The 21,466-nt window shown below is 35.2% G+C and overlaps 1 pseudogene; it reads right to left on the bottom strand.

Annotated features, from left to right (window-relative positions):
- Window positions 1–794: 794 nt before the first annotated feature.
- On the bottom strand, window positions 795–910 carry LOC111739439 (annotated as a pseudogene).
- Window positions 911–21,466: the final 20,556 nt, after the last annotated feature.

Raw genomic sequence — 21,466 nt, 5'->3', positions numbered from 1 at the left:
CTAGTTGCTCTTTCTCTCCTCTAGCTCTCCACCTAGCCATTATATTAATGCTAACTGCATTTTCTATGCCATGCTCCCCATACCCATCATTCTTGTTTTCTTTCCTAATGGTATCAGCTAGTTCTTGTATTTCTCTTTCATCATTTTTCATTCTTCAGTCTCTTTATCTTCTTTCTGATTTATTTCTAGATTGCTGTCTTCGATATCACTGATCCTTTCCTCCATTTTTGTCGACTCTATTTTCCAAGCTTGCTATTTCATTGTTCATCTCTTTTAGTGTGTTCTTTATCTCCAGAAGTTCTATTTGGTTCATTCTTAGGGCTTCAATCTACTTGCTAAGAAAAAAACAAAAATCAAAAAACAACAATAAAAACTCATCCTGCTGATCTAGTTGCTGTTGTTGTTGTTTTATCTTCTGGAATTATTGATAAGAATTATTTTGGATCTCATCGAGTTTTTTCAGAACTACAGTCCTGAATTCTCTGTCATTTAAGTTGCATATTTCTATGTCTTTAGGCTTATTTTCTGGAGATTTTTCTCTTTTTTTCTGAGCTGCTTGTTATCTTGGTTGTTCATGGTGTTTAACGGACTATTTCTCTGCCTGAGCATCAATGGAAGTGTGTTCTGTTTTTTTTTCTTTTTCTCAAAAAGGTTTATTATATAAACGTCTCTCTTTAGCCTGTTGCTAAGGTGTTTTTCATTTGGTTTCCAGTAGGTGGCATCTAAGCCTCTTGGATTCCTGCTTTGAGCCTTAATAATGCTCAAAAAATTTTAAAATTATTTATTATTATTTATGCCTACAGCATCTGGTCTTCCTAAGTGGTCTCCCATCTAAGTACTAACCAGGCCCGACCCTGCTTAGCTTCCAAGATCAGACATTGGGCTTGTTCAGGGTGGCATGGCCATAGACCATGGACTATGGCTCCACTGGGGTACAAACTCAGGACCTTCTGCATGTAAAAGAGACATGCTAATCACTACACTGTAGAAACATGTCCAGATTTTTTTTTTTTCTTTAATAAATATTCACTCAGGATCACTACCCTCAATCTCAGTCCCTGTCAGTGTTAGCGACAGTTCCGGTAGTATTTGCTCAAATTTTCCTGGGGCTCTGCGGGGTTCAGTCTTGGAGGATATGGCAGTTGGAGGATGTGGGTTGTTGTGGCTCAGCCTCATGTTTTGCAACTGTGGCTGGTAATAATCAGCTGTTGCTTCTCTGCCTTTCCCCCTTTACTTTCTTCCCTGATTCCTGGGCTCTGCTGCTGCTGCTGCGTGGAGCTCACAGATCTCTTAGGCAGGGCTGTTCAGGGAACCCTCCACACCTTTTCCCTGCCCCGCCCCCCTCCTCCTGCAGGGAGCTCCAGACTGCAAGAGGCAGCTTCTTTGTTCTTCCCAATTTACCACCCCACTCTGCTGTTCTGACATATGGTAGCTCTTAAGCACAGATCATTCACTCAAATGTGCTCGTGTGCAGATTGGGTGTTATTTGTTGAGTTTTAGGTGTTGAGCTTATTGTTATTTCAAGGGAAGAGATATGGGGACAGCTCTCACTTCGCCATGCTTCTGACATTACTCCTGATTAATTCCATTTTATGTGAATTTCTTCTAGATAAAAATAAAATAAAATAATAAAATGAAGGAACAATTTCCAGAGTGGGCTGGTGAGCACTATTATAGCAGGGTATTTATAGAAACTAAATTCCATCCAAATCTCCTGTCAAAAATGTTTGGGAACTGTTTTTATAAGCTAATGTGTCATATTCAGCGAATTCTAGCATTTCAATTGTACACATTAAACACCTTTGCTTGTCATCCCACCATTAGTTTAATTTCAACATATCTTTTAAAAACTTTATATTTATCCAAAAGTGCACATTTTCAGAAGTGTCTGTTATTATAATCATTCTCCTAGAAAACAATGCAATATATGTGTCCTGCTTTTGCCAAATTCAATCAATCACAATTTATTTTTTATTATTTCTTCTTGATGGCTTTTGCATCTAGCACATCCTTCACTCTCATCTAGAACAACACTAATTGATAATTCAAATAATCCCTAATTGGTTACTCTTCCATTTTTTCCAGTTACAGAATATCTTCGTGCAACTAAAATTATTTTACTAAAAGTGGTATAATTTTGTTTTTTAAGTAAAAAAAAAAAATAGACTAATTAGTGCACCTAACTTTCTTCTATCTTTCTGATGCCGAATCCTAACACAAAGTTTCCATTTCTAAGGTCACCTCACAGTCCAAGGTACCTCAAAACATTATGTTCAAGTTTTAAGCAGCTCTAAAGAAAAAGTGTGTAGATTAAGATAGAAAAATAAGGATACTATCCAATTGAGTCAGCTCTCTTTAGGAAACTTTCCAAGATATCAGATAACACTTCTGCTTATACCTCATTGGTTACCACTAACTGCAAAGGAGTCAAGGAAATAAAATCTTTTAATCCGACAATCACTGCCCTGAATAAAATTGTAGATTTGTTATTCCATTGAGTCTCTTGAATCCAGGAATATGACTTACTCAAGTTTATTTTCCTTAGCACCCAGAAAAAGCTTGGCACAGGTAATGACTCAATAAATATTTGGTGAATGAATAAATGAATGAACATTGGTCATATTGATGCATTTTACTTCATAGATCTAGTTCTAACACATTACATTATTGTCCCAGTCTGTCAAGGACTTCAAAATATCAGGAAAAAATTAAAATCGTACTTCCAAACTTTTAAATGTATTCTACTTTAAGTATAACATTGGGATAGTTTGATGAAGCTATTCTGACACTAATACTGAATCTCTTTGGCATGAATGAAAGCAAATTGTGTTTATCTTAGAAGTTGAATTCTTAGGAATTTCTGCTGAAGATGCTTTCTGTTGTTTAATAAACACTTTATTTATTAATCTTCATGTTTTAAAAGCTATTTGTTCCTCAGACTATCTGAAGTGGAGGAATTGTTCTTATCTGCAGTGTGTATGTGCTATAAAAACCAGATTAATTGAGAATTGAGATGGTGCCAAACAAAACATTACTTGGGGTTGCAGTAAATATGTTTACTTGGAAGGAACTTGAATATATCCTTTTTGCTATAATTTCTGTCTGCTTGCAATGTATGGATTTATTTTTTAATTTTTTAAAGTTTTTTTTTCTTTTTTTAATTGTTTATTGGGGTAACATTGGTTAATACAATTATATAATTTTCAGGTGTACATTATAATTTGACATCTATATATTCTATTGTGCGATTACCACCCAAAGTCCAGTTTCCTTCGGCTACCATATATTTGATCCCCTTTAACCACTTCACCCTCTCCTCCCCTCTATATATTACCCCATCTACCTCTCCTCTCCTCCCCCACCCCCAACTTTCTGGTAATCACTAGTCCATTGTCCATATCCCTGAGTCTCTGTTAGTCCTGTTCATTTGTTGCTTTTAGGTTTATATCCCACATATAAGTGATATTATGTGATTTTTCTAGTTTTTCAGTCTGGCTTATTTCACTTAGCATGATTATCTCAAGGTCCATCCAAATTGTCGCAAATGGCAGTATTTCTTCTTATGGCTGAGTAATATTCCATTGTATATATGTGCCACAGTTTCTTTAGCCAATCATTTATCGTAGGACACTTCAGTTGTTTCCTTGTCCTGGCCACTGTGAATAATGCTGCTATGAATATCAGTGTGCAAATATCTTTTTGGATATGGGTTTTCAAGTCTTAGGGGTAAATACCCAGTAATGGGAATGTTGGATCATATGGTAGGTAGATCGATTCTTAGTTTTTTGAGGATCCTCCATACCGTTTTCCATAGTGGCTGCACCAGTTTGCAGTCCTACCAGCAGTGTATGAGGGTTCCTTTTTCTCTGCATCCTCTTCAACATTTGTTATTACTTGTCCTGTTGATTATAACTATTCTAACAGGTGTGAGATGGTATCTTATTGTGGTTTTGATTTGCATTTCCCTAATAGCTAGTGATGTTGAGCATCTTTTCATATGTTTGTAGGCCATTTGTATGTCCTCTAGGGAGAAGTGTCTATTCAGATCATCTGCCCATTTTTTGACTGGATCGTTTGTTTTTTTGTTATTGAGTTGTATGAGTTCTTTGTATATTTTGGATATTAGGCCTTTATCAGAGGTGTTGCTTGCAAATATATTTCCCATTTGGATGGTTGTCTCTTTAGTCTTTTTACCTTTTTGACGATTTCTTTTGCTGAGCAGAACTTTTTAGTTTGATGCAGTCCCATTCATTTATTTTTGCTTTTACTTCTCTTGCCTTTGAGGTCAAATTCATAAAATCCTCTTTAAGTCCAAGGTCCTTGAGTTTTGTTCCTATGTTTTCTTCTATGCATTTATTGTTTCCGGTCTTATATTCACGTTCTTAATCCATTTTGAGTTAATTTTGGTGTGTGGTGATAGACAACAGTCTAATTTCATTCTTTTGCAAGTGGCCTTCCAGTTTTCCCAGCACTATTTATTGAAGAGGCTTTCCTTTCTCCACTGTATGTTTTTGGCTCTTTTGTCAAAAATTATTTGCCCATATAAATATGGGTTTACTTCTGGACTCTCGATTCTGTTGCACTGGTCCGTGTGTCTGTTTTGCTGCCAATACCATGCCATTTTGATTACTGTTGCTTTGTAGTATAATTTGAATTCAGGCAGAGTGATGCCTCTAGCCTCATTCTTTTTTCTCAGGATGGCTTTGGCAATTTGGGGTTTTTCGTGCTTCCATATAAATCTGATGACTTTTTGTTCTATTTCTTTAAAAAAAATGCCTATGAGATTTTCATGGGGATTGCATTAAATCTGTATAATGCTTTCGGTAATATGGTCATTTTAACTATGTTGATTCTTCCAATCCAAGAACATGGAATAGCTTTACATTTCTTTGTGTCGTCTTCGATTTCTTTTAATACAGTCTTATAGTTTTCATTACATAGGTCCTTCACATGTTTCGTTAAATTTATTCCTAGATACTTTATTCTTTTTGTTGCAATTGCAAAAGGAATTATTTTTTCCACTTCTTTTTCTGACACTTTATTATTAGAATATAGGAACGCTATAGATTTTTGAACATTGATTTTGTATCCAAAGACTTTTCTGTATTTGCTTATTGTTTCTAGTAGTGTTCTTGTGGAGTCTTTAGGGTTTTCTATATAGAGAATCATCTCATCTATAAATAATGACAGTTCGACTTGTTTGTTTCCTATTTGGATTCCTTTTATATCCTTCTCTTGTCTGATTGCACTTGCTAGGTCCTCCAAAGTTATATTGAATAGCAGCGATGATAGTGGACAGCCTTGCCTTTTTCCTGATCTTAAGGGAAGGTTTTTAGTTTTTCACCATTAAGTATAATGTTGACTGAGGGTTTATCATGTATGGCCCTTATTATGTTAAGGTACTTTCTTTCTATACCAGTTTTGTTAAGTGTTTTGATCATAAATGGCTGCTGTATCTTATTGAAGGCTTTTTCTGCATCTATCGATATGATCATATGATTCTTATTTTTTAATTTGTTTATGTGGTGTATCACATTAATTGATTTGCATATGTTGAATCATCTTTGTGCCCCTGGGATGAAGCTCACTTGATCATGGTGTATGCTATATTCGGTTCACTAGTATCTTATTTAGGATTTTTGCATCTGTGTTCATGAGAGATATTGGTTTGTAGTTTTCTTTTTGTGTTATCTTTGCCAGGTTTTGGTAGCAGAATAATATTGGCCTCATAAAATGAGTTAGGAAGTATTGCCTCCTCTTCAATTTTTTGGAAGCATTTGAGGAGAATGGGTTTTAAAGCTTCTTTGAATGTTTGGTAGAATTCACTGGTAAAGCCATCTGGTCCTGGATTTTTACTTTTTGGAAGGTTTTGATGATTGTTTCAATTTCCATAGTGCTGATTGGTTTATTTAGATTTTCCAGATCTTCTTGATTCAGTCTAGGAAGATTGTATTTTTCTAAGTATTGGTCCATTTCTTCTAGGTTATTAAATTTGGCGTTATATACTTTTTCATAGTATTCTTGCATGATCTTTTGTATTTCTGCAGTGTCTGTCGTAATTTCCCCTCTTTCACCCTGATTTTGTTTATTTGTGTCCTTTCTCTTGTTTCTTTAGTGAATCTAGCCAGGGGTTTGTCCATTTTATTAACCTTCTCAAAGAACCAGCTCTTTGTTGTATTTATTTTTTCTATTGTTTTTGTTTGTTTGTTTTCAATTTCATTTATTTCTGCTCTAATTTTGATGATTTCTTTCTTTGTGCTGACTTTAGGCCTCATTTGTTCTTCTTTTTCTAGTTTTTTAAGATGAAGCATTAGGTTGTTTATTTGGGCTCGTTCTCGTTTTTGGAGGTAGGCCTGTAATGATATGAACTTTCCTCTTATGACCATTTTTGCCATGTCCCAAAATGTTTGATATGTTGTACTATCATTATCATTCATTTCTATGTATTTCTTAATCTCTCTTTTTATTTCTTCTCTGACCCAGTTATTCTTCAGTAGCATGTGGTTTAATCTCCATGTATTCGTGGTTCTTCCTGCTTTCTTTTTGCAGTTGATCTCTAGTTTCAAAGCATTATGATCAGAGAATATGGTTGGTATGATTTCAACCCTCTTATTTTTGTTGAGGCTATCTCTGTGTCCCAGTGTGTGGTCAATTCTTGGGAATATTCCATGTGCACTAGAGAAGAATGTACAAGCAGCTGTTTTGGGATGGAAGGCTCTGTAAGTGTCAATTATGTCCTGTTGGTCTACTGTATCATTTAAGGATATTATTTCCTTATTGATTTTCTGTTTGGATGATCTGTCCATGTCTGACAGTGGGGTAGTTAGGTCCCCTACTATGATAGTGTTTTGGTCATTTTCTCCCTTTAATTCTGTTAGTAATTGCTTTACATATTTTGGGGCTCCCTGGATGAGAGCATAGATATTAATAAGTGTTGTGTCTTCTTGGTGCATGATTTCCTTTATCATTATGAAGTGTCCCTCAGTATTTTTCTTTATCTTTTTTATTTTGAAGTCTATTTCATCCTATATTAGTACCGCTACATCTGCTTTTCTCTGAATGCCATTTGCTTGAAATATCATTTTCCACTCTTTCACTTTAAGTCTATATTTGTCTTTAAAGCTGAATTGTGTCTCCTGGAGGCAGCATATGGTTGGATTTTGTTTTTTAATCCATTCTGCAACCCTGTGCCTTTTTATTGGTGAATTCAGTCCATTTACATTTAGGGTGATTATTGAAATATGAGGTCTTTTATAGCCATTTTATCTTTTGCTTTCTGGTAGCTTGGTGTTTCTATTGCTTCTTTGTTCTTATGTTACTGTTTTCTTTATTTTGGTTGGCTTTTGTGGGTTTTGTCTCTGATTTTCTTATTTTATGTTATGTACTTCAGTTCTGACTATAAGGTGTGTGGCTACCACTACAAATATGAAAAAGATAGTTATATATATACAGTCTTCCATTTTCTTCTGTGTGTGCCTTATCTCCTTTCTTCTTTGCAAATTTGAATCTTTGAATCCTCCCCTTTTCAGTCATTGTTATCTCAATTTGTTTCTCAGTATGCTGAATGTTCATTACTATCTTGCTATAGCAATTCTCTTCTTATTTAAGCTTATAATGCCCTGTTCTTAGTAAGAGTTGCATTCTTCTGCTTCTATTTGCCTGATACTCACTTTACTCCTAATTACGCCTTTTTTTTTTTTTTTTTTTTTTTTTTGTTTTAGGTGAGATGACCCTTTCAGTATTTCCTGTAGTGCTGGCCTCGTAGTGGAGAATTTCCTCAATTTTTGTATGTCTGGAAAGGTCTTAATTTCTCCTTCATATCTAAAGGAGAGCTTAGCTGGGTACATTATTTTGGGCTGGTAGTTTCTTTCACTTAAGTTTAAATATTTAATTCCATTCCTTTCTGGCTCGTAAGGTCTGCACTGAGAAATTTGATGATAATCTAATGGATTTTCCTTTGTTGCCGTTTTCTTCTCCCTGGCTGCCCTGAGAATTCTTTGTCATTGATTTTTGATAATTTTAATACAAAGTGTCTTGGTGAAGGCCTTTTTGGTTTGCGATAATTGTGTTTTCTTTTGACTTCTTGAATTCTAAGTTCTAGCTCATTCCTTAGATTTGGAAAATTCTCATCCACTATTTGTCTGAAAATACTTTCTATTCCCTGCTCCTTTTCCTCACATTCTTATGTTTCTTCTCCTGATGGTATCAGCTAGTTCTTGTATTTCTCTTTTATTATTTTACATTCTTCGGTTTCTCTCTTCTTCCTTCTGATTTATTTCTAGATTTCTGTCTTCACTATCACTGATCCTTTTCTCCATTTGGTCGACTTCTTTAATCTGCTGCATAGAAGGCACTTTTGGTTTCAAGTAGGTGACGTCTAAGCCTCTTGGATCCCTGCTTTATATAAAGCCTAATGTCTTTTATTTTCTTGTAGATTTTAATCACACTTGATACTCTCAGTTTCAGTCACTGTCAGTGTTAGCAACAGTTTCGATAGCCTGTGCTCAGATTCCCCTGGGGCTTCGCGGTGATTGGTCTTGGAGGGTATGGGGGGCGGGGGCCTCTGGGTTGGGGGTTGGGGGCTGCGGCTCAGCCTTGGTTTTGCAACCGGGGCAGGTAGAAATCAACTGTTGTTTATCTGCGGTCCCATCCCACTTCTCTGCTTTCTGCCTGGATGACTGAGTCCTGCTGCCGGCTGCATAGAAAAGTCTCAGAACTTCCAGGCAGGGCTGTTCAGGGAAGTTGCTGCACCTTCTCCCCTCCCCCTCCTCCTGCAGGGAGCTCCAGAGGCTGATAGAAGTAGCTTCAGTCTCCATAGCTTTTGCTCAGATTCCCCTGGGGTTCCATAGTGATGCGGTGATTAATCTCGGAGGGTAAAGGGGAGGGGCTCTCTGGATTGGGGGTTGGGAGCTGCAGCTCAGCCTTGGTTTTGCAACCAGGGCTAGTAAAATTCAACTATTGTTTTTCTGCTGTCTTGTCCTGCTTCTCTGCTTCCTGCCCTGATGACTGAGTCCTGCTGCCTGCTGTGTAGAGAAGTCCCGGCACTTCCAAGCAGGACTGATTAGGGAAATTGCTGCACCTTCACCTTTCCCTCTCCTCCTGCAAGGAGCTCCAGTGGCTGCAAGAGGCAGCTTCTTTATTTCTCTCAGTCCACCGCCCAACACCCGAGGTTCTGACCTGTGGTAACTCTTATGTGCAGATCCCATGCTCAGATATGCTGGTGTGTAGTTTGGGTGTTTTTTGTTCAGTTTTAGATGTTCAGCTTATTATTGTTTCAAGGGGAGAGATCTGAGGACATCTCTCACTCTGCCATGTTTTTTTCTCTGCTTGCAATGTATTTAAAAGAGTTCCAAGACCAATTCCACTGTGGGAAGTCTCTGTGACACCAGCTGGGTGTTCTTCAATTTAACTCCATTCTGACACTAGCTACCTGGAGATAGCATCAGATTCCACTGGTTAAGGTTCAGTCGTACAAAACTGTTTCCTTTCCCATTTCAGATACCAGTTGCAAGCCCAAGTTGTTACCTGTGCTTCTGACCAACTCGATACAGATTAGAAGTAGTTCCTATGACTCTGCCTTGGACTTCAGATGCCTGTAGAAAATCCAGGTTGTGACCTATACTTCTGACCAACTGGCTATAAATCAGAGTTATCCAAGATCTCCTCCTTGGGTTCAATTAATTTGCTGGGGCAGCTCACAGAACTCAGAGAAACATATTATTTACTACATATCTGGTTTGTTATAAAAAGTTATAATGCAGGAACAGCCAAATGGAAGACATGCATAGGGAAGGATATGGAGGAAGTGTGAGGAGCTTCCACACCCTCTCCAGGGAGTCTCTCTCCCCAAATCACCAGGTGTTCACCAACCTGGAAGCTCTCTCAGTGCAGTACTGTTGTCCTTTTGGGTTTTTATGGAGGCTTTATTATGTGGGCACGATTGATTAAATCATTGACGACTGATGATGAAACTCAGTCTCCAGCCTCTTCTCTCTCCTAGGATGTTAGAGCGTGGGACTGAAAGTTTCAACCTCCTAATGACCCTGTAGGTGCCAGTGACCACAAGCCCTCATCCTTAGGTTATCTAGAGGCTTTGTAAGAGTCTCCTCATTAACACAACAGACACCTTTATCACTCTCAACATGGGAAATTCAAAGGGTTTTGAGAGCTGTGAGTCAGTAACTGAGATGATGACCACATACATATGAGAAATGTATTTTAGTCATCTAAATAGCTTCATATTATATATACATAATATGTATATATACAGATATACATATTATATAATATATATACATGTATATATACATATGTATATATATATATACATGTACATGTATATATATATAATATCACATATTGAAGTCTCATGCCAAACAGACTTTTTATCATCACTCTGAAGGATGGAATGTGAGAAGAGTGGCCTTCGTATATATCTCTATTCTTTTCACTCCCAAAACTTGCAGAAAACTCCATATTTTTCGTCTTCTAGAGTGCTCAAGCTATTCTTTCCTTTAATTCATTCACTTCTTTTCAAGTTCTTGGATTGTTTTTGCAAAATTTTGCTGCTGAGATATCTCAATCCTGTCATTCTCTTCAAAGACTAAAACTGTTTCATAGGTTAAGCAGATAAATGTATATGCCAATAAATTCATGAACAGGACAAGTGGTCTGGAGCAGAGGAGGGCAGGAGGAGCAAGAACAGTAACTTTTATCAAATGGTACTTCTCGGTCCTGAAGAGGCATTTCCTTTTGCATTAAATAAATTTATCTTCTCTGCAACCTTAAAGAATAAGAGAGGCAGGTATTCTTATCTCCAGTCTACTTATCTGGAAAATGGCGATTTAATAATACTAAACTCATATGATTGTCATGTGCTTAAATGACACAAGCATATAAATTGTTTAGAATATTTCTTAAAAGATAGTGCCTAATATACATTGCTCTTATTATTATATTTCCTATTCCAAGGAAATATCTTAAGGCTAAGAGGTATTTATTAATTTGTCCAAGTTAATAGAGGTTAAAGCCAAGATTCAAATTAATGCCTTCTGGCTCCAAACATAACATTATTGTGTGGATCGTGTTTCTAAAAAGAGAATGTCTTTTCTTAAAAAGTCTTATGGAAGCACCTGCCTTTAAAATAAAATTCACTAATGGTTCTATTGGGCAGAACTTCCCATAATTTTTGGGAGGGTGGCTGGCATCATCTGTACCTGATCAGGTCAATGCAGAAGCGATTGAATCCAAGAGAAATAGATTTCCGCAATCAAGATTAATGGGACTAGAAATAATTTAGTTTTGACTGCGTTTCAGTACTTAAATATCAAAATTTGACTTTAATTAGAGTATCAGCTCAACTATAAACTATGATAGTATGTTTCTCCAAACTCTTTTTGACAAATATATTGTGATTCATTAAATTCCAGTGGTAGGGAGCTAGAATAAAATATAGCTATCTATGTTAGGCAGGAATAACTCATGATGTTAACAAGATGTACTAAAGTAGATAAAGGTTTATAAAGCTCTTTCTGAGTTGGAACTTATTTTACCTCATCAAATTTGACTGCATTGTTATATGAAAAAATATCGTATGCTTTTTTCTTTTTCTTTTTTAAAAATGATCCCAATATACTCATACATAGTAATGTGCCTGATGAAAGAGTACTCATTTAAAAGCAAATTGATAATCCCATCATTGCTACAGTAAATAAAAAACAGTGAGTTCTGACAATAGTAAAATGAGAAATTGTTCAGTTAGCTCTTATTATATCTTTAACATCGATTATCAGAGAAGATGAAGTTCTTAGACATGGGATGATAGAGTGTGTTGTAGGACTAATGAATGAATGAGTGCCTCCAATTCAGATGAGGAATATATTAATCAGCGCTACTGCAGGGTATGAAGTATCTCTCTAAAGCTCACTTTAGAAAAAAAATCCTATTATATATTAGTATTATAATACTCAATTGCTGTGAAAATTAGCTAATAATGTGAATACATAGAGAATGTATAGGGACTGTAGATAATGTTTTTGTTCTTTTTAATAAAAAAATCTATAAGAAGTATGTACTTGGAGAAAATCCCCTACAATTCTATGTTTAATGCTTTCTAATGTGCAACTTATTAAATGTATATGTATCAATATAGTAAAAAAATAAAAAATCGATTTTTAATATAAACTTTATTTAACACATACCTCATCTTGTCATTTACAATGTAATTTTATATAATATGTGATTGATGATTTTTGAACAGGTTTATAAATATTCTTAGATTTATGAAGATATTTATTCATTTAAATAATTTTAATTTTTAATTACAGTTGGCATACAATATTACAATAGTTTCAGGTGCACAACATAGTGGTTAAACATTTACATATCTTATGAAATAATTATCCTGATAAGTTTAGTATCCATCTGACACCATACATAATTATTACAGTATTATTGACTTTATTCCCTATGCTATACTTTAAATCCCCCAAGACTATTTCGTGACTACCAATTTGTATTTCTTAATCCCTTCCCCTTTTTTACCCATCCCCTCAACCCCTATCATATCTGGCAACCATAAAAATGTTTTCTGTATACATGAGTTTGTTTCTGTTTTTTTTTTGTTGTTTGTTTGTTTGTTCTTTAGATTCCACTTGTAAGTGAAATTGTAGAGCATTTGTCTTTGTCTGGCTTACTCCACTCAGCACAATACCCTCTGGGTTCATCTGTGTTGTTGCAGATGGAAAGATTTCATTCCTTTTTATGGCTGAGTAATATCCCATTGTGTATGTGTGTGTGTATGTATGTGTGGCTCTTCTTTATCCATCTATAGATTGATGGATACCCAGGTTGCCTCTATATCTTGCTATTGTAAATAATGCTGCAATGAACATGTGAATTTACATGTGTCCTTGAGGTAGTGTTTTGGGTTTCTTTGGATAAATACATATAAGTGTGATTACTGAGTCTTTCTTTGTCTCTTGTTATAGCTTTTCTTTCTTTCCTTTTTTTAAGTCTAGTATAAGTATTACTACTCCAGTTTTTGTTTGTTTCCATTTTCAGAAAATATCTTTTTCCATCCCTTTTGGTCTGTGTGTGTCTTTTGATTTGAAGTGAGTCTCTTGTAGGCAGCATATGTAAGGGTCTTGTTATCCATTCAGCCACCCTATCTTTTGATTAGGGCATTTAATTCATTTCCATTGAAAGTAATTGTTGATAGATATGTAGTAATCGCTATTTTATTATTCGTATTTTTGATCTTTTTTTCTTCTCCTTTTTAATGAAGTCCCTCTAACATTTCTTGTAATACTGGTTTGGTGTTGATGAATTCTTTTAGCTTTTTCTTGTCTGGGAAGCTTTATATTTGTCCTTCAATTCTAAATGATAGCTTTACTGGGTAGAGTAATCTTGGTTATGCTAGGGAGGTCCTTGCTTTTCATCACTTTGAATATCTTGTGCCAATCCTTTCTGGCCTGCAAAGTTTCTGTCGAGAAATCATCTGACAGTCTTATGGAAGTTCCCTTTTAGGTAACTAATTGCTTTTCTCTTGCTGCTTTCAAGATTCTCTGTGTCTTTAACCTATTGCATTTTAATGATAATGTGTACTGGTGTGGGCCTCTTTGCATTCACTTTGTTTGGGACTCTGAACTTCCTAGGCTTGTATGTCTATTCCCTTCACCAATTTAGGGAAGTTATCTATTATTATTTCTTCCAATAGGTTTTCAATTCCTTGTTCACTCTTTTCTCTTTTTAGTACCCTCATGATGCAAATGTAGGTATACTTGATGTCCCAGTGGCCCCTTAAAATATCCTCATTTTTTTTGGATTATTTTTTTGTCGTTGCTACTCTGATTGGATGTTTTCTGCTACCTTATCTTCCAAATCTCTGATTTGGTCCTCTGTTTCATGTAATCCACTGTTGAGTCCTTCTCATGTATTCTTCATTTTAGTTATTGTAATCTTCATTTCTGACTGTTTTTTTTAATGTTTTCTATCTCCATTTTTATGTTTTCTATTTCTCTGTTGAAGTTCTCACAGAGTTCATCTACTCTTCCTCTAAGTTCATTGTGCAACTTTATAACTAGTGTTTTGAACTCTGCATCTGGTAGATTGTTTGTCTCCATTTTTTATAGTTCTTTTTTAGTTCGTTTTCTTCTTTCATTTGGGACATGTTTCTTTGTCTCCCCATTTTGACTGCCTCCCTGTGTTTGTTTCTATATATTAGGTAAGGATGCTGTATCTCCCATTCTTAGTAGAGTGGCCTTATGTAATAGGTGTCCTGTGGGGCTCAGTGACTCAGTCTTTCTGGTCACCTGACTGAGGTGCTCCAAGTGTATCTCTTGTATAGGTTTTATGTGCCCTACTGTTGTAGTTAGCTTTGGTTACTGTTTGCACATCAATGGAAAAGATTGACCCATGAGCTGATTGGTTGTGAGGTCTGGCCAGTGACTACAATGGAGGAGCTGTTATGTAGGGCATGGCCCTATGGAGCAGGATTCACTTTAGCAGGGCTCTGGTGCCTGTCCTATCTGCCCTTTTGGTGTGTGGTCCTCGGATGAAGCCCTAGTGTTGCTCCAGCTTGATCCAAAGCCAGCCACTGAGCATGCCAGCCCTGGGGCCTTCTTGGCCTTGTCACAGGCCAAGTTCAGCCACAGCCTGTGCCCTGCCTGGTGCCACCTGGTATATCTCACTAAGCAATCTGTAGATGCTGCCTCATGCACTGGGTTTGTAGGTGCTTTGATAGGCCAAGCTGTGGCTTGGGGTTGCTCAGCAAGAGATACAGGGCGCACCGAAGCCAGATGCTGCTTGTTTGGGTTTTGTGAACCTTTAAGAGATTTTAGGAAACTCCATGGACATTAGCCAAGACAGACCATTTGTATGGAAAAGGCACTGGAAGCGGCTTGGGTGGGCCTGCAAATTGGGAGAGGAATCACTGGGGTGGGGAAATCAGTGTTAGCCAGGTTGTTGAAGACTCAGATATGGCAGCCACCTGTGTCTGCATGCCAGAGGAAGGCGGGCCCAACAAAAGAACAATGGATTCTGACAGCATTTCTGTCTGAGAGAAAGTTGCCCTTTCAGTCCTTACCTTGAAGCCAGACAATTCAGTTCCTCCCCATATGTCCCTGGCACCTTTCAAGCTACTTCCTCAGTGCTACAGCTCAGAGCAAGTAAGTCTATCAATGAGTAAGTTTGTGTGCAGACCCTTTAAAAGGAATGCCTGAGATTTCAGTAGGCTTGCATCTTACTCAGCCACAATTTCCACTGGTATTCATAATCAGATTTGGGGGAACTTCTCTTCCCAGCACTGAAACTCTGGGCTCGAGAACCTTGTATGGGGCTGGGACCCCTCACTCTTCCAGGAGGACCTCCTCAGAGTTGATATCCCTCCTGACACTCAATGACCACACGCGGGTGTGGGACCAGCTCATTCTATGTCTCTGCCCCTACTATCAGTCATGAGGTGGCTTCTTCTGTATGCCTGTTGTTATAAGACTTCTGTTCAGCCAGACTTCAAGTGATTTTCAATGATGGTTGTTCTGTAGTTTAGTTGTAATTTTGATGTGGTTGTGAGAGAAGGCAAGCATAACATTTACCTACTTCGCCATCTTGACCGTAAACCTAAAGATATTTATTTTGATGCCTTCCTCGGTTTGCTGTAATCTTATAAGAGCAACAAAGAAAAGATAACCACCTCAGAGCTGGCAGCTTTATAGGACATGGATTATCAAGCTATAGGTTTTTTTTGTTAGGGTCTCTTTGCTTCTCTCCAGGGAATTTATGGTTAATCAAAATGATGTTTGTAATTAGGCTATTTTGTTTAATTTTTCAAACTTACACTTGCTAAGTCAGAGAGACTTTTTAATTTTAACTTTCATAGAGGTTTTATTAGATAGAAATTCTGTGTCCACCTTACATCATAAATTATTTTAGACCTGATAGGTCAGCATTATGCAACCATTGTTGTCATAATGATCTTTTAATTTTGTTTTGTAAGCATTATTAAAAATTGTATATGCCTAATATTTTACTATAGTTTAAAGAGCCATATAGAGAATCATCTTTGAGATAATTAGGATTTTATTCCTTGTGGTCAGGTCTCTGTTTTAGGGTATTTGAACACAGTATTGTTTAAAATACTCCTTCTGAAATCTAACTTTGGATGGTGAACACAATATAATATATATACAACATACTGTTGAATTGTGCACTTGAAACATTTGATTTTATTAATCAGTGTCACCCCAGTAATTTTTAATTAAAAAGATAAAGAATAAAATACTCTTTCTATCTGTGGTTTCACAATAATGCTAATTAGCTATTTGACTCCCTATTAGATTATAAAGTGTGGTAGTAATTTTTACGTTTTGTATTTGTTTCTTGAGGATATTTGATTAACTCAGTGTTTATTATTGTTCCCAGTGTTTATTATTTTTCCTGCTTCAAAAATGATTAATTTGGGTAAATAATAATAGAGAAGTTAAAATAAATGTGTCAGTGTATTTAAGATTGGTGACAGGCAACTCTGCAACTGGGTTTCCAGGAAATACTCTGATGTAGAGATGTGAGCTCAGGAATTAATTGGAGAGTGATCTCAATGTCAATACATGTGAAGGAGGGTTACACATAGGATTGGGCAAAGAGAGAAGTTGGAGTGCAAAGTAGTCACAACAAAGTCCTCAGCTAATCTCATGGGGAGCTTTGAAGCTTTAATGATCCAGCAGCATTGTCCCAAACTAGGGTAGTGGAGCCCAAATCCACTAGCCATTAGAAATAAACTGCCCCTGGGAAGTGAACAGGAGCAAAGCGGCTTCTTCAGCAAAGGTTAATTAAAAGAAAAGGACTTAGCTGAAAGGTGCTAGCAGCCAAAACTCCCAGGGATGGGGGAATGTATGCTTCAATTCTGAAAGCTTATTTTCTGTTTAATAATGTAACAAGAGATACAAAGTAGTTTTGGAATGAAAGGATTTAATCTTTTGTTTTGTCCGGCAACAATTTAAATTTATTTTTTAAATAATGAAGATGATAGGAGGTTTCAGTAAAGATGATGACTTAAATACACCTTACTGAGACTTCTCAATTTTCAGCTGAAACAATTTAGCCACACAAAGATGGTTGGTCATTTTATAAAGGACTGCAGAGATTAGAAATTTGAATGATACTTTCCTTTTGTAGATGCAGATATAGATATCAGTTTTTTTTTTTTTTTTTGATGGCATGGGGATGAGTAGATAATAGGTACCTGAGAATTTAAAGAAGGAGTCTCACGTCTCCAGCAGCACTTGGAGCTAGGATCTCTGGTGGCACTACAGCCTAGGAATCTTCAGGTGGGTGTGTGGTGTGGTTTAGCTAACTAGTAAGAGTTCTTCATGCAAGGGAAGTGGACTGCTCTGTCCTGCTTGTTGTCTATGGCTGTAAGAGACTAGGAAGAAATTTTTAAAAAGCTGGATTGTATTGATAGACAGGAGTTAAAGTCAGTAATATAGCAAGAATCCAATGCGGTGATAAACATAAAATGATTTAATGGGAAATCACATCAGAGATATATAAAGAATATCCATAGTAGAGAGACCACAAATAAGTTTTGCAAACAAATCCCATAATACTCAAAATCAAGGAATCCATTCTCTTTACTAGAATTCAAGGAAAATGAAAAGTGAAGCACTAATAATATGCTATATTTTCCTATGTTAGATTTTAAAAAAATCAAAAACTTCTAGCATGGAGGAGCACAGTGAACATGTAGCTACCAATTCTATTTATGACAACATAAAAATTCTTCCATAATAGTACTTAAAATGTTAGTTTATAAACTCCATTATTTTATCAGTTCTCTAATATGCAAAAATTTATTTAGCTATCTATGATAACTTAATAGAAATCTGATATAGTATGGGATATATAAGTTGACTTATAATACTGATTACTGAGAGTTATTAAATTTATTCTACATTATGGTATATTAGGTTATGGTAAGCATACTGTGATATCCTTGTTTGATAAAGGGCTTAATTTCCTATCACTTGAAATATCCAATGACTGAAAAGTACGGGTAAAATTTTCTGTAAAATATTGTATTTATTCAGTTATTAAATTGAATATTATAAAATATATCATATGAATGACCTAAAAGTACTCACCAAAGTCAATGAGTACATTTTATAATATATTTCAGTCAGTATCAGTAGATTTTTGATAAAGCTATGGATTATTTATAATTTTTTTCTCATATTTATACATCGAGTAATTTTATACAAAAATTTGGTTCAGATATTTTGGCAGTTATGTTTTTATTTTTTGTTAAGACTATTGATGTTGTCAAGGTTGTTCATTTTCCAAAAATGGATAAATTGTAACAGTAGTTAGCAGTTGATAATATAAGTCAAGAACACTGAGGATTTTTTAAAATCACATTCAGAATATTTAATTTCTCCTCCATCTGATAATAATTTTGCATGTAAAAAATAACACAAAACTATGTCAATTTGAAATGGCCACCCACACACCTTATGGAATTAAAATATTGTGTGGGTTTGAAATCATGAGTATGTTCTGTAAGCATGATCTCCAAAAGCATATTTTTCTAAAAAAAATATAATAATGACAGTTGTTTAAACCAAATGATTTGATATTTTAACATCAGGAACTTGCTCAATAGTCTTTGAATCTTAGTTTATAGTGTTAACTAGAGCATTTGGATTTCAAGGACATAAAGTCTCATGGTAGTAAAATATAGTAACACAAAATTCTAGAATGAGAAGGGTACAGAAAGTCCATTGAAAGCTATCACTTTTTTAGCATTGCATTGAGGGATATTTTTAGGTGCATATTTTTATTGTAAATGAAAAGATTATGTTCTCTACCAATTTAAACAGTACTTTACCAGCATATGGACACAATCTGAGACATAGGGTAAACATTTTCAGGATGCCTCTGAGAGCTAGCTTTATCTGAACAGACTTGGCACTGTACAAATGGGATATAAAGCATGTTTTACTATTTCACATACTGATTGATACTTAAAACACGATAGAAATAAATTTGGGAATTTCTTTCCCCCTTGCCATATATTAAATGGGTAAAACTATTTACTGACAATACATGAGACACTTGGAGCAATTTTCAAGATAATTTCTTTTCAAATGCCCTTGAGTGCTAACTGTTGCTTTTATATCTCGTTTAAAAGTAAAGGCGAGGGAGTAGTATTCTTATAAACATGTTCCATATTTTTCTCATTTGGATAATTTTCATACACAAAACAATATTATATGAAATAGAAAAAAGAAAGAATTTCATTTCATTAACTGAAAATGAAATGCGTAAAACTAAAAACAAAATGTTATATAGTTGCTTATGTATCAACACTGTTCCTCTAGCGTCCTTATGAAAATATTATTCACCAGGTTTACACTCTAACAACTAAAGAGGATTTATAATTTTTAAAATATATTGATTACAATCTTCAGACATTCTGGAAATTTGTGATTTAAATTATTGTTTTGTGGAACTTAACGCCTTTTTTGTATTCTAAAAAATAAATGGATTAAACAGGCATATGTTTTTTTAATTTGAATATTCTTAAACTCAAAGAAGAATTCCCTTATTTTATTCCTTAGTCAATGACTACTATTTAATTTACTTAAAAATACTTGGTATTAAGGTATCTTTTAAAGGAAATCACTGAACTATTATAGGACAAATTTTTAGTTGGTATTTTCTAGGTCCCTAGTATTTGATTTGTTGTAACATGACACCACTCACATTCAAATCCTAGATATATCATTGATGGATATATACCATATAGATGAAGAATGCTCAGATGATCAAGAGAGAGAACACAATAAAGATAATTTCACAGTTATTAAAGTGAACATTCAAAGAATACTAAAAAAGTAAAGATATGTGCTTTATCTATAAAGAGTTGGTTAAATATAATAAAATACTCATCATCTATATTAATGGTTAATAAGTCTTGAGAGGTAATACTGGAGTCAATGCTATTAATTACTGGTAACTTTAAAAATGTGGTTTTTTTTCTTCGTTTATTTTGCTTGTGTTTTTTTACTGCGAAGTTGATGTTTTACTCTTTTACTTCATCTATTTAATATTAAATTGACTTTAGTTTCTTTGTATTATGACGGCTTACTTCTGGAATCGAAGAAAATTACTTAATTGTGCCAACTGTAAAATATTATCATCTAATTGGCTCATTAACGTAGAAAAACATATTTCTATATTTGTCCAATTTCTTGTCACTGTTGTGGAATCATTTTGTCAGAGGACAACGCATGGTAGATGTTTGGTGAATGCTCCACCTTGGAATTAGGCTACAGATAGCTTCAGATGCTGGATTGTCTGCTGTTGAGCCACAAATTAAATTCAATTTAGCTGACATTTGTTGAGGACTTATCGCATGGCAGACATTATGTACAGATTATATGGAAAACATGAGGAGGATGTGCATGCTGCTTTTGTAGAGTTCACAAACTTTAGCCACAAGGATATGCAAACAATTAATTAAAATACTTTGCTATAAGTGCAGTCTATATGGGAGTCTCTACACACTGTGATTAAGAGCCCTATATCCCAACGCTCAAATCTGAGCTCTACCACTTGCTGTGTGTGTGACATCAGCAATGTCACTTCTACTCTCATAAGCTCAGTCTTCTATATAAAATAGGGATAATAAAAATTTCCTTACAGAGATTTTGCGAGAATTATAGACATCCACATGTAAAGTCGTGAGCTTGATAACTGATATATTCTGGGATATTGGACTGCTTAGTTTCCAAACATTTTAGGATTATTTGATCATCTTTATGTTATCAGTTTTTTAGTTTTCTGTTATAATTAGTTTAAATCTATTGAGTGAATTTAGTCTGTTATGCAAATAATTTGAAAGGATAACTGTATTTGGCAATTGTTTCCACAGCAACTATATATACGTACACACAACTTCCCCACACAGACACATATGTATGTGTGTATATATGTGTGTGTGTGTGTGTGTGTGTGTGTGTGTATTTAATTAACTCAAGTTGATAATTTCATTCTTCAAATTCATACCCTTATTTATTTTTCTGCTCTTTCAAATACTGAGCAATTTGTATAAAAACTTCAACTATAAATGTGTGTCTATGTATATTTCTTCTAAAACTTCAGCTATGATTGTCTATTTCTTCTTTTAGTTCTATCAATTTTATTTTGTCTTTTATATTTTAAAGCTATGTTAGTTGGTACATCAAATTTTACTGGTACAAAGGTAAACATTTTCCAGTTCAATAGCTGCATACCATGGGGACAAGAATTATATTGAATTAATCTTGCTAGAAGATATATCAAGAAGGTATAACACATCATAGTTTACATTAATTTACTTTGATATCCAACAGACATTTACTTATGCCACTAGCAAACATAGAATTAAAAGAGAAATTTAATATGTATTGTCACTCTGTGCCTTTCAAAT

Source organism: Pteropus vampyrus, unplaced genomic scaffold (assembly GCF_000151845.1).
Source record: "Pteropus vampyrus isolate Shadow unplaced genomic scaffold, Pvam_2.0 Scaffold2, whole genome shotgun sequence".
In the NCBI taxonomy this organism is placed as follows: Eukaryota; Metazoa; Chordata; class Mammalia; order Chiroptera; family Pteropodidae; genus Pteropus; species Pteropus vampyrus.
Note: the sequence above shows the minus strand (reverse complement) of the source record. Positions and strands in the feature narration are given on the sequence as shown.